The following is a 13276-nucleotide window of genomic DNA, read 5'->3' as shown; positions in this document are numbered from 1 at the left end:
GAAGTATGTGTTTGAGATTTGTTCTGACCTCAGTGGGTTCCTCTTAGCTGTTTTATTTCCTGATTCTCTCCTACAAACTATCCAGCCTGTATTCTGGGTTATATCCTCATTAAATCCATTAAATCTCTCTATTTTCTTTCCTCTATAACCTCCACTGTCTTGAGAGCAAACATTAGGTTTGAACTTTTCCATGCTCTTTTGCAAAGAGAATCAGTTCTTTTGGGAAGACCTGATGAGCTATCTGTTTTATGATTTGCTTTCCCCTCAGAAAAATCTCTGGAGCTGTGCAGCTGGGGATGGAAACAACGGCAAATTTCTCTCTGAGTAATAATACTCTAGGAACTGAATAATCAGTAGATGGGGGCAAGCAGTCTGAGATCCTCTTGGCTTGCCTCTCCTTATGTGAAGCCACTATTTCATGAATTAAATCAAGGGCAGTTAAGGCTCCAATTGTCTCAGCATGCCATACCCAAGCTAGAGCCTCCATCTCATGAGACGGGAGTCGGTGGAAGAGGGAGACCCACCTCTTCTCAACTGGACTTGCCTGCAACTTAGCCTTAGCAATAGTAGCTGGGGAAGGGACGAGAAATGCCAAACTCCTGTTCCTCCTAGGAAGAAAGTCCTGTAATTGGTTATCATGGGGAGAGGAAGTCCTGTGTTCATGAAAGCAGCAGCCTGGAGTGGAGTTTCTGTCTTGCTGAACTGAGTGAAAGGAGAGAGGCCAAGGCCTTGGTTCAGATACCACAACTTCTTGCTTTTCTTACCAAATTTTCATAGATTTCCTTGAATGGATGTTTCTTCACATGTTAAACAGTCATTGAACCCTTAGAACTGCTTACAGAGTTCTTTTTAAAAATTATTCTTCTTTTTATTTTTGGCTGTGATGGGTCTTCGTTGCTGTGCATTGGCTTTCTCTGCAAGAAGTGCACACACTTCTCATTGTGGTGGGTTTCCTTTTTGCAGATCACAGGCTTTAGAGCTTGGGCTTCAGTAGCTGTGGTCACGGGCTTAGTTGTCCCTCGGCATGTGGGATCTTCCTGGACCAGGGATCAAACCTGTGTCCCCTACATTGGCAGGCGGATTCTTAACCACTGGACAATCAGGGAAGACCTTAGAGAGTTTTAAATGATTGTTTATTCAAGATATTTTTCACTAGTTTCAATGGGTGTGGGTCAGTAGATCTTGTGCTAGAATTTTACCTCTCTGGCTCTGTTATTCTTGAGCAAACCTAAAGAGGTTGCCCTGTAGCTCTTGGACTAAGGCAATAAAATCATGCTTTGATCCAACCTAGTTTCTTAACTAACTGATTGTGAGCCTAATACTATTTCCACCAAAGCTACCTGTTCAGATGTCTGGATGTTTAGATTACTTATTCTATGTGTTGCTAGGCTGAGATAATAATTACCTAAGTTCTCTTGCCACCCAACTGGTCAACTTGGCTTCTGTTTTTGCTCTCCTCTAATTTATTCTGCACATGGCAGTCAGGGCGAGTGGTTTTTAGAAAGAGCTCATTTTGTCATAATATAATACCACTTAACTGCTTGAGTGATTTTCCATTGTTCTTACAATAAAGTACAAAAGTCCTTAACATGGTCTCCAAGACCCCATTTTTCTCTTTCACTTCTTCTCATGTCTCATTCAATCTGAGCCCCACTTCCTGTTCCACCTCACCCCTCTGCCTTTCACCAGCATATTCTCTAGTCTCACACTAGTCTTGTGAATTTTTATTGTGCATTTAATATACTCTTTCCTATTTCAGGCCCATTGCACATGTTCTCTGCCTTACGTGCTGTTCTTTCCTGATTCAGATCTTACCTAAATGTCACCTCCTCTAGGAAACTTTTCCTAATCTCCCAGAATAGTTCAGATATTCCTGTTCTAATGACACCCCGACACCTTCTACTTCTTCACAGAATGTTTTTTTTTTTTTAATGTTTATTTACTTGTTTGACTGCAATGGATCTTATTTGTGGCATGTGAGATCTAGTTCTTAGACCCCCTGCAGTGCAAGTGTGGGCTCTTAATCACTGGACTGCCAGGGAAGTCCCCAGAATATGTGTTTTTGATCAACTGATTAATAGGATGATTATCTGTTTAGAAAACCCCTCGGGATTCCTTGGTGGCTTAGATGGTAAAGAATCTGTCTGCAATGCAGAAGAACTGGTTCAATCCCTGGGTTGGGTAGGTCCCCTGGAGAAGGGAATGGCTACCCACTCCAGTATTCTTGCCTGGAGAATTCTGTGGACAGAGGAGCCTTGTAGCTACAGTCCATGGGGTTGCAAAGAGTCAGACCTTCAATTTCCCCATAGCATATTAGCTTATGAAGGCAGGGTTTCTATCTGCCTTGACCCAGTGTTTAGCATAGGACCTGACACAGAGTAGGGACTCCACAAACACTTGTTGAGTGTGGGAACAATGTTCTTTAGAGAGTTGAATGCCAGAGTTGTGAGGGTGGTCCCTGGGGGTTCTACATAGAGCTGATATGGAAACAGAGGAAAAGTTGTAAATTTAAAAAGAAAACTCACCACTTATATTTATATTTATAAAACCTGATCTTAGGAACGAGCAGACTGGTGGACACTTATTCCAAAGGAAGTTTCACTAACATCTCTATCCTTGGGCTAGTGTTGTGATAATGTGGCTGGCCCCTCTTTCTTCTTAAGATTTTTGTGATGAGTATCATGGCACATGTGAAAAATGGCCTTTTACTCTTGACACTGTGGTCAGAGTCTGTTTTAACCATATACGAGCTCATGATATTGAGAATATAGACTGAGAAAGCAGTTATTTTTTAAAAGTAATCAACAGCAACAACAATACTTACTACTGTTAGTACTGATTAAGTGTTTTCTTTGTGGTAGATTATATTATTTCCAAAAAGTTCTATAATAATTTCATAGAGTAGATAATTCTATTTCCATTTTCTAGATAAATAAACTGAGTTTTGGAAAGATTAAGTTCCTTGCTCAAGGACACATTGTAAGTAAATGTTAAGCTGAGGCTCAAACTCATGTGTTTTTGGCACCAGCGCCCAAACTCTTGATCTCTGTTTTTTAAATTGAAGTACGGACTCACAGGTGTAGAGAACAGACTTGTGGTTGCCAAGGTCGGGCGGGGGAGGGACGGCCTGGGAGTTTGGTGTTAACAGATGTTAACTATTACATTTAGAACAGATTAAACAACAAGTTTCTACGGTATAGCACACAGAACTATATCCAATATTCTCTGATAAACAATAAGGGAAAAGAGTATGAAAAAGAATGGATATATATATTCATATATACTGAAAAAAGTAGTGAAAGTGTTAGTTGCTCAGTTGTATCTGACTCTCTGTGACCCCATGGACAGTATCCTGCCAGGTTTCTCTCTTCATGGAATTCTCCAAGCAAGAATACTGGAATGGGTAGTCATTCTCTTCTCCAGGGGATCTCCCCAACCCAGGGAAGGTGCTACTTGCTCAGTCGTGTCTGACTCTTTGCAACCCCATGGACAGTATGTAGCCTGCCAGGCTTCTCTGTCCATAGGATTCTCTAAGTAAGACTAGTGGAGTGGGCTACCCCATTCCAGTATATATATAGATATACTGGTGGCTCAGATGGTAAAGCATCTGTCTGCAATAGAGGAGACCCGGATTTGATTCCTGGGTTGGGGAGATCCCCTGGAGAAGGGAATGGCTATATATATATATATATATATATATATATATATATATATATATACGTTCTTTTTCATATTCTTTTTCCTTATGGTTTATTGCAGGATATTGAATATAATTCCCTGTTATGCAGTAGGATCTTGTTGTCTACCCATCCTAAATGTAATAGTTTGCATCTGTTAACCCCAAACTCCCAGGCCGTCCCTCCCCCGACCCCCTTGTCAACCACAAGTCTGTTCTCTACATCTGTGAGTCTGGTTCTGTTTTGTAGATAGGTTCATTTGTGCATGTTTTAGAGTCTACATATAAGTGCTTTTATACGGCATTTGTCTTTCTCAATCTCTGCTCGATATTACAAAGTGATTCTAGAATTCTGCAAGTGATTTCTAGCTGACAGTCTTCTGAAACTTCATGTAAACTTTCCTCTGAGGTGCCTTTTGAAAACTTTCATCTTTAAGTGCCTTGAGAGAGGCAGGCTTCTTACTTCATCTCTTATCAAGAGATCACCAAAAACTAAAGTCTGTTTTAACCATTCCACGTTTGAGTAAATGTGAGTCTTGCTCCAGAGTTTCTTGATTTTACATGGACATTATCAGGAAATCAAAACAGCAGTGACAATAACAATAATGGGAAAAGCCCCTTGACTGTGTTAACAAGGCAGCACATGGAGGGATATGGACGAAAACACACAGGAGTTTATAAAGTCTAAATCCTATTTAAACTTATTACCACCCAAATCACTGGAGTATGCTTGTCAAGCAAGAGAGTAGATTTTAAAACATATCCCACAGAGTGAGGTTTTGGTGAGTGAAGTGATTGGAGGTATGGATCTAAATTAATAAATGAGAAAATGCTTTTCTTATAGTTCTGAGATAACTGCCTTGAAGTCTATGTGTTCTAGAATCCTTGCTAACTGGATAGCTAAGATATGGAAATAACCTAAATGTCCATTGACAGGTGAGCAGATAAAGAAGATATGGTGGGATATATACAAGGGAATACCATTCAGTCACAAAAAGGAATGAAATTATGCCATTTTTAGCAACATGGATGGACTTAGCAATCATCATACTGATTGAAGTAAGTCAGAACTAGAAAGACAAATACTGTATGACATTACATGCATGAACTCTAAAATAAAACAAAAATGAACTTATTTGTGAAACAGAGATAGACTCGCAGATATAGAAAACAAACTCATGTTTACCAGAGGAGAAAGAGGTTGGTGGAGAGACAAATTAGGAGTTTGGGGTTAGCAGGTAGGAACTACTATATAAAAAATAGTTAAAGCAAGGTCCTACTTATAGCACAGAAAACTATATTCAATATTCTATAATAAACCACAATGGAAAAAATATAAAAGAATATGTATATTTGTATAACTGAATCACTTTACTATACACCAAAAACTAACACAACATTGTAAATCAACTATACTTCAATAAAAAATAGATACAATCCTTGCTATTCAGTAGCCAAGGACAATTCTTCATACAGATCTTTAAGTTAAAAAGCTTAATTAAATAAAACTCCAGATAAAGACTTTCTTCCACCAAAATTATTCAAAATGGCTTAATTGATGATGCTATCCAATCCTTGTTAACCTTTTACCCTAATTATAAACAAAAAAGAATTTATAATGTGTGTACATCCAAATGTTTATATAATATTTATTAAGTTTTGATTTTGTAAGAATATAAAGAAAAACAAAAATGGAACATAATCTCACCTTCCAGCAAACTCCTGTTGTTGTTTTTTTTTAAAAAAAAAAAGTAGACTAATACATGTACCTGGTTGTTGTTGTTCAGTTGCTTAGCTGTGTCTGACTCTTTGTGACCCCATGGGCTGCAGCACATCAGGCTTCCCTGTCCTTCACTATCTCCTGGAGTTTGCTCAAACTCATGTCCATTGAGCTGGTGATGGCATCCAACCATCTCATGCTCTGTCTCCCCTTTCTCCTCATGCTTTCAATCTTTCCTAGCATCAGGGACTTTTTCAATGAGTCAGTTCTGGTATCTGGTAATGTACCTGGTACCTGTAATAAAAATCTAAATCATGCAGGAAGATATAAAATGAAAAATAAAAGCTCCTTCCCACTACCACCCCCTCCCAGATCATCACAAAATCTTTCCTCTGCATTTTTCAAAAAAATTATATATATACATATAATGAAATACAAATATATATATTTGAAAAGTATACCAAAAGACATTATACTATATCCACTTAAACTTTGCTTTCTCATTTATAAAATGTCTTAGAGATTTGTAAATCAGTAAATAGAGACCAATTGCATATAAAAATTATCAAATTTTATTTTGAAATGATTAAAAATTTGCAGAAAAGTTGGAACTATATTTTAAAAAAGTAAACCAAAACTTTCTCTCCCTGAATGATTTAATTGTAAGTTTTTGACCTAATACCCCATTACACCTGAATACTCTAGAGTCTGTTCCCTACAAAGACATTCCCTGCATAGCCACGATGTGATGATCAAAATCAGAAAATTAAGTCAAATATATTACTTCTATCTAATCATTTTATTATTCAAGTTTTGTTAATTGCCCCAATAATGGCTTTTATAGCAAAAGAATCCAGTTCAGAATCACAGGTTGCGTTTATTTCTCTGGTCTTTCTAGCCTGCTTCTGTATAGAACATTTCCTCAATCTTCTTTCGATTTTTTTTTTTTTTTTTTTGACCTTTACACTGGAAGACTGCAGGTCAGCTCTTTCCTAAAATGGACTCAGTTTGGGTTTGCATAATGTCTCTTCATGCTTGGACTCGGATCTTGTATCTTTGGCAATCTCGTCATGGAAGTGACGCTGTGTTCTTCATATGGCATCCTGGCAAGAGGCACACCATTTGTGTTTGTCTTGATGCTAAAGACTTTAACTGTGTGGATCACACAAACTGTGGAAAATTCTTAAAGAAATGAATACCAGACCACCTTACCTGTCTTCTGAGAAACCTGTATGCAGGTCAAGAAGCAACAGTTAGAACCAGAAATGGAACAATGGACTGTTTCAAAATTGGGAAAGGAGTACATCAAGGCTATATATTGTTACCCTGCTTACTTATACGCAGAGTACATCATACAAAATGCTGGGCTGGATGAATCACAAGCTGGAATCAAGATTGCTGGGAGAATTATCAACAACCTCAGATATGCAGATGATACCACTCTAATGGCCGAGAGTGAAGAGAAACTAAAGAGCGTCATGTTGAGGATAAAAGAAGAGAGTGAAAAAGCTGTCTTAAAACTCAACAAACTTTCAAAAAATGAAGATCATGGCATCCGGTCCCATCACTTCACGGCAAATAGATGGGGAAAGAGTGGAAACAGTGGGAAATTTTACTGTCTTCACCTCCAAAATCACTGCAGATGATGATTGCAGCCCCCAAATTAAAAGATGCTTGCTTTTGGAAGAAAAGCTATGACAAATCTAGAGAGCGTATTAAAAAGCAGAGACATCACTTTGCCAACAAAGGTCCATATAGTCAAAGCTATGGTTTTTCATAGTGCTTCCTATGGCTTCCCTATTAGTGTAGATGGTAAAGAATCTGCCTGCAATGCAGGAGACCAGGATTTGATCCCTAGGTTGGGAAGATACCCTGGAGAAGGGAATGGCAACCCACTCCAGGATTCTTGCCTAGAGAATTCCATGGACAGATCATGGGGTCACAAAGAGTCAAACACAACTGAGCACTAAACTGCATGGTTTTTCCAGTAGTCATGTATGGTTGTGAGAGTTGGGCCATAAAGAAGGCTGAGTGGTGCAGCCTTCTCCTCCCAGTGATGCTTTCAAACCGGGGTGCTGGAGAAGACTCTTGAGAGTCCCTTGGACTGCAAGATCAAACCAGTCAATCCTAAAGGAAATCAGTACTGAATATTCATTGGAAGGACTGATGCTGAAGCTGAAGCACTGATACTTTGACCACATAATGCAAAGAGCTGATTCACTGGAAAAGAGCTCGATACTGGGAAAGATTGAAGGCAAGAAGAGAAGGGGATGACAGAGGACAAAATGATTGGATGGCATCACTGACTCAATGGAAATGAGTTGGAGCAAACTCTGGGAGATGGTGAAGGACAGGGAAGCCTGGCGTGCTGCAGTCCATGGGGTCAAAAAGAGACACACACCACTTAGCGACTGAATAACAACAACTATAGTCCTGGAAGCAATCTTTAGGTTCATCAATACACCCCTATCATTTGAATCTGTTTTAGCTATCATGTTCCTTCTTACCTGTATCAAAACTCATACTAAACAATGAGTTCTGGGTTGCAAAAGAGGGTTTATTTTGTACCTGTCTATAAGTCTTTGCTCACAGCTTAACAAAAACAAACACAAGTGCTATTACTAGATATTTTAACAGAGACAATTTATTATAGAGAATTACTAACTAGATAACTGAAAAGGCAGATGGGTATCATGGAAGTAGCAATTGCAAGAAGAGCTACTACCGCTAGGACTGGGAAAGCAAAAGAAAGAATCTGGAAGTATTAAGATATGGAGCTTGGAGGAGAACCTCAGGCCTCTGGGGAAGGGGACTTTGGCCATCTGGTGCTCATATTTCTTCCCAGGTGGTACAGTGGTAAAGAATCCACCTGCCAATGAAGGAGACACAAGAGATGTGGGTTTGATCCCTGGGTTGGGAAGATCCCTTTGAGTAGGAAATGGCAACCTGCTTCAGTATTCCTGCTTGGAAAATTCCATGGACAGAAGAATCTGGCAGGCTACAGTCCATGGGGTCACAAAGAGTTGGACATGACTGAGCAATTGAGCACTCATACTTCTGCAGTGGAGAGTAGGAAATAATGAGACTGGTTTTATGAACTTGGAAAAACTGAAAACTGTACCCAGCTACTTGTAGAAAAAACTTCCGGGGTGAAAAAGAAGCAAAGGGTGTTACTGACAGGACTAGGACACCTGTAGGAAGACAATGGGAAGCAGACAGAACAGAGCAAGTCCCTTCTTGTCCTTGAGTCTTTCAGTTTCCTGCTACCATCTGCTATTGGCAGAACCTCCCCCAGCTGGCAAAGGGGAAATATGGTTTACAGAGTCCTAGCTGCAGCTTCAGAAACCTGGATATAGAGGGTGGGCTTGAAGTTGAGAAACAATAACAACTCAAGCAAAACTTTAATTCTAATGTACAGTAGTCTTGAGTATTCTGAATTAATTTTTCCTATTAATAGAACCCAGTGTGTATTATACTTAAACTGCAGATGCCATTCTCTCTCCCACCCTGCCCTATTCAGGGAAATTCTCTTGCATTATATCTTTGAAAATATTTTCTATTTAATTTGTTGGATTTTCTACCTCAGGATTATCAACATTTTTTCAGTTGAATTAGCTTGGTCTTCCACAGGTATTAGCTTTTTCTCTAATTTCTTTAATATTTTGTATTTTCCTTCCCATTCTCTGTGCTTTTCTCAAGCTTTTCCTCTGTTACTAATTTAGTTTTTAATCTCTATTCTATTACTTTCTATTTCTATTGAATCTATTATCTCCATAATGGTATTATGTGCTCTTCAATTTGTGTCCTTAATCTTTCTCTTCCTGTAAACTTCCTTTATTTTAATGCATGTTTTAAGCAAGTGGTTCTAGGGAGTGAAGTGAATTTGAAGAATTTTCTTGTATTCTCTGAGTACTACTTTGTTCTAGGCAGAGATCTTTGCCTCTCTTTTGCATATGGTTTTATTTATATGCTCATGCTGCACTTTGGTTGCTATGCCATTTAGTTATGTGGTTGCTATGCCATTTATATTCTATTTGACATATTGATTGGCTATATTCTTCTGCATTTTGATTCTATTTTCAAAAAGGGAAATTACTATTTTCACCCCAAACTACATGTTCACTAATTAGTTTTTCTTCTCAGTTCCCTCCTCTTCCTTCTCTTTCCCCACCGCCTAGTTTTACCTTTTTGCCCTACTTTGTTCCCAGTCTTTTTTTCCTTTTTCATCATATCGTCTTTTCTTCTTCATTATACTAAGTAAACTTTATGCCAATTTCTTCTTTACAAACTACAAACCTGAGTTTCCTCAGTTAGTATTTTATATAAGGACAAGCTGAGTGTTCTTTGTAAAATCAGTATGTACAGGTTTTTTTAAAAAAGGGGTACTGATGGAATTCAGATGATATTTTGGTTGTCTCCAGGAATGCTGAAATCCTACAGAAAATCTCTGGGGGAGATTATCTATCTATCCATCCATCTAGATACAGACATACAGAAACAAGAGACAGTCCAATGTTAAAAATGAAGTAACATTATAACAGAGATCTTGTGCCTCAAATTCACACAGACATGTCTTGCAAACTTGACTGAACCAAAGACCAAGGCTGAAGACCCTTGGGGCATTTTTTCCTCCTTCTTAGTCCCAATCCAAATGCTGAAACTTACCAGCTCTGGCATGAAAGGGCGGGAAACTGTCATAATGAGAGTACCTGGGCATGAATGAGAAAAGCATGATGGCTAGACTGGATGCCCACCGCTCCAAGTGTCTAGAGGGAGGAAGCGGAATAGAAAGTGTCACAACTATGACTCACTAGTGGGCTATCGAACTTGGGCCAATCAGCATGGCTCAGGGATGCTGCTAAAGCAGGAAGGGAAAGGGGAGGGAAGGGTTGTCTTGAATGTGTCTTTTCTCCTAGAGCCTGATGGTCCTTTGTGGGACCAGAACTCATAAAGGATCACAATTGTACTGACTCTTATTTTAGCCTTTGACTACATGGCTACTGACTTCTAATTAGATTTGCATCTCAACAGTAACAGTGGAGGTTAAGAGATATGCCCCAGTTCAGTTCAGTTCAGTTGCTCAGTCATGTCTGACTCTTTGCGACCCCATGAATCGCAGCACACCAGGCCTCCCTGTCCATCACCAACTCCCGGAGTTTATCCAAACTCATGTCCATTGAGTCAGTGATGCCATCCAGCCATCTCATTCTCTGGCGTCCCCTTCTCCTCCTGCCCCCAATCCCTTCCAGCATTAGGGTCTTTTCCAATGAGTCAACACTTCGCATGAGGTGGCCAAAGTATTGGAGTTTCAGCTTCAGCATCAGTCCTTCTAATGAACATCCAGGACTGATCTCCTTTAGGATGGACTGGTTGGATCTCCTTGCAGTCCAGGAGACTCTCAAGAGTCTTCTCCAACACCACAGTTCAAAAGCATCAATTTTTCGGCGCTCAGCTTTCTTCACAGTCCAACTCTCACATCCATACATGACCACTGGAAAAACCATAGCCTTGACTAGATGGACCTTGCTGGCAAAGTAATGTCTCTGCTTTTTAATATGCTATCTAGGTTGGTCATAACTTTCCTTCCAAGGAGTAAGCGTCTCCACCCCTGAACAAATAACGACTATGAGGAGTACAAACCAGGACTCCCATTTTGAATAATCTCATTTTAAACAAACATCCTCGTGATCTGAAACTGCTTTTGGGTATGGATGCATACTTCCCTGCTGTAGATAACGGAGGTATGAGTCCTCTTGCAAGCTGATGCTAGTGGGTGTTTTGAGTTAGGGTTAGTTTAAATAATCAGTTAATTCTGTTTAACTACTGATATAAAGAAACTTAATATAAACTATTTCAAAGGTGATATAGTTTTGGAGATGTCATCTACATTTATTCAGTTTCGAACTAATAACTTTAACTTAGAAGCAGATCTTTTTTGTATAGTTCTTCTGTGTATTCTTGCCACCTCTTCTTAATATCTTCTGCTTCTGTTAGGTCCATACTGTTTCTGTCCTTTATTGTGCCCATCTTTGCATGAAATGTTCCCGTGGTATCTCTAATCTTCTGGACGAGATCTCTAATCTTTCCCATTCTATTGTTCTCCTCTATTTCTTTGCATGGATCCCTAAAGGAGGCTTTCTTGTCTCTTCTTGCTATTCTTTGGAACTCTGCATTCAAATGGGAATATCTTTCCTTTTCTCCTTTGCCTTTAGCTTCTCTTCTTTTCTCAGCTATTTGTAAGGCCTCCGTAGACAACAATTTTGCCTTTCTGCATTTCTTTTTCTTAAGAATGGTCTTCATCACTGGCTCCTGTACAATGTCACAAACCTCTGTTCATGGTTCTTCAGGCACTCTGTCTATCAGATCTAATCCCTTGAATCTATTTGTCACTTCCACTGTATAATCATCCAGAAAAACATCTATTTCTGCTTTATTGGCTATGCCAAAGCCCTTGACTGTGTGGATCACCACAAACTGTGGAAAATTCTTAAAAGGATGGGAATACCAGACCACCTGACCTGCCTCTTGAGAAATCTGTATGCAGGTCAGGAAGCAACAGTTAGAACTGGACATGGAACAACAAGACTGGTTCCAAATAGGGCAAGGAGTATGTGAAGGCTGTATATTGTCACCCTGCTTATTTAAATTCTATGCAGAGTACATCATGAGAAATGCTGGGCTGGATGAAGCACAAGCTGGAATCAAGATTGCCGGGAGAAATATCAATAACCTCAGATATGCAGATGACACCATCCTTATGGCAGAAAGTGAAGAAGAACTAAAGAGCCTCTTGATGAAAGTGAAAGAGGAGAGTGAAAAAGTTGGCTTAAAACTCAACATTCAGAAAACTAAGATCATGGCATCCGGTCCCATTACTTCATGGCAAATAGATGGGGAAACAGTGAAAAGAGTGACAGACTTTATTTTGGGGGGCTCCAATCACTGCATTTAGTGACTGCAGCCTTGAAATTAAAAGATGCTTACTCCTTGGAAGAAAAGTTATGACCAACCTAGACAGCATATTAAAAAGCAGAGACATTACTTTGCCAACAAAGGTCTGTCTAGTCAAAGCTATGGTTTTTCCAGGAGTATGTATGGATGTGAGAGTTGGACTATAAAGAAAGCTGAGCGCCGAAGAATTGATGTTTTTGAACTGTGGTGTTGGAGAAGACTCTTGAGAGCCCCTTGGACAGTAAGGAGATCCAGCCAGTCCATCCTAAAAGAAATCAGTCCTGAATATTCATTAGAAGGACTGATGCTGAAGCTGAAACTCCAATACTTTGGCTACCTGATGTGAAGAACTGACTCAATTGAAAAGACCCTGATTCTGGGAAAGATTGAAGGCAAGAAGAGAAGGGGATGGCAGGGGATGAGATGGTAGGATGGCAGCACCAACTCAATGGACATGAGTTTGAATAAACTCTGGAAGATGGTGATGGACAGGGAGGCCTGGCATGCTGCCATCCATGGGGTCGAAAAGAGTCGGACATGACTGAGTGACTGAACTGAAGTGAACTGTGTAATCATAAGGGATTTGATTTAGGTCATACCTGAATGGTCTAGTGATTTTCCCTGTTTTCTCCAATTTAAGCCTGAGTTTGGCAATAAGGAGTTGATGATCTGAGCCACAGTCAGCTCCCGGTCTTGTTTTTGCTGACTGTATAGAGCTTCTCCATCTTTGGCTGCAAAGAATATAATCAATGTGATTTCGGTATTGACCATCTGGTGATGTCCATGTGTAGAGTCGTCTCTTGTGTTGGAAGAGGGTGTTTGCTATGACCAGTGCCTTCTCTTGGCAAAACTTGTTAGCCTTTGCCCTGCTTCATTTTGTACTCCAAGGCCAAATTTGCCTATTACTCCAGGTATCTCTTGACTTCCTA

At 39.6% G+C, this 13276-nt stretch overlaps 1 protein-coding gene and 1 non-coding gene across 2 annotated transcripts in view; one reads left to right on the top strand and one right to left on the bottom strand.

Annotated features, from left to right (window-relative positions):
- Positions 1-13276, top strand: part of SMIM35 (small integral membrane protein 35) — a 45529-nt gene that overhangs the window by 19370 nt on the left and 12883 nt on the right. The gene's annotated exons all lie outside the window — the stretch shown is intronic.
- Positions 7889-8013, bottom strand: LOC122703746. Its single transcript, XR_006343593.1, has one exon. It is a non-coding gene; the product is annotated as a small nucleolar RNA SNORA40 (small nucleolar RNA).

This window comes from Cervus elaphus, chromosome 1, assembly GCF_910594005.1.
Source record: "Cervus elaphus chromosome 1, mCerEla1.1, whole genome shotgun sequence".
In the NCBI taxonomy this organism is placed as follows: domain Eukaryota; kingdom Metazoa; phylum Chordata; class Mammalia; order Artiodactyla; family Cervidae; genus Cervus; species Cervus elaphus.
This window is presented reverse-complemented; position numbering and strand designations above follow the sequence as displayed.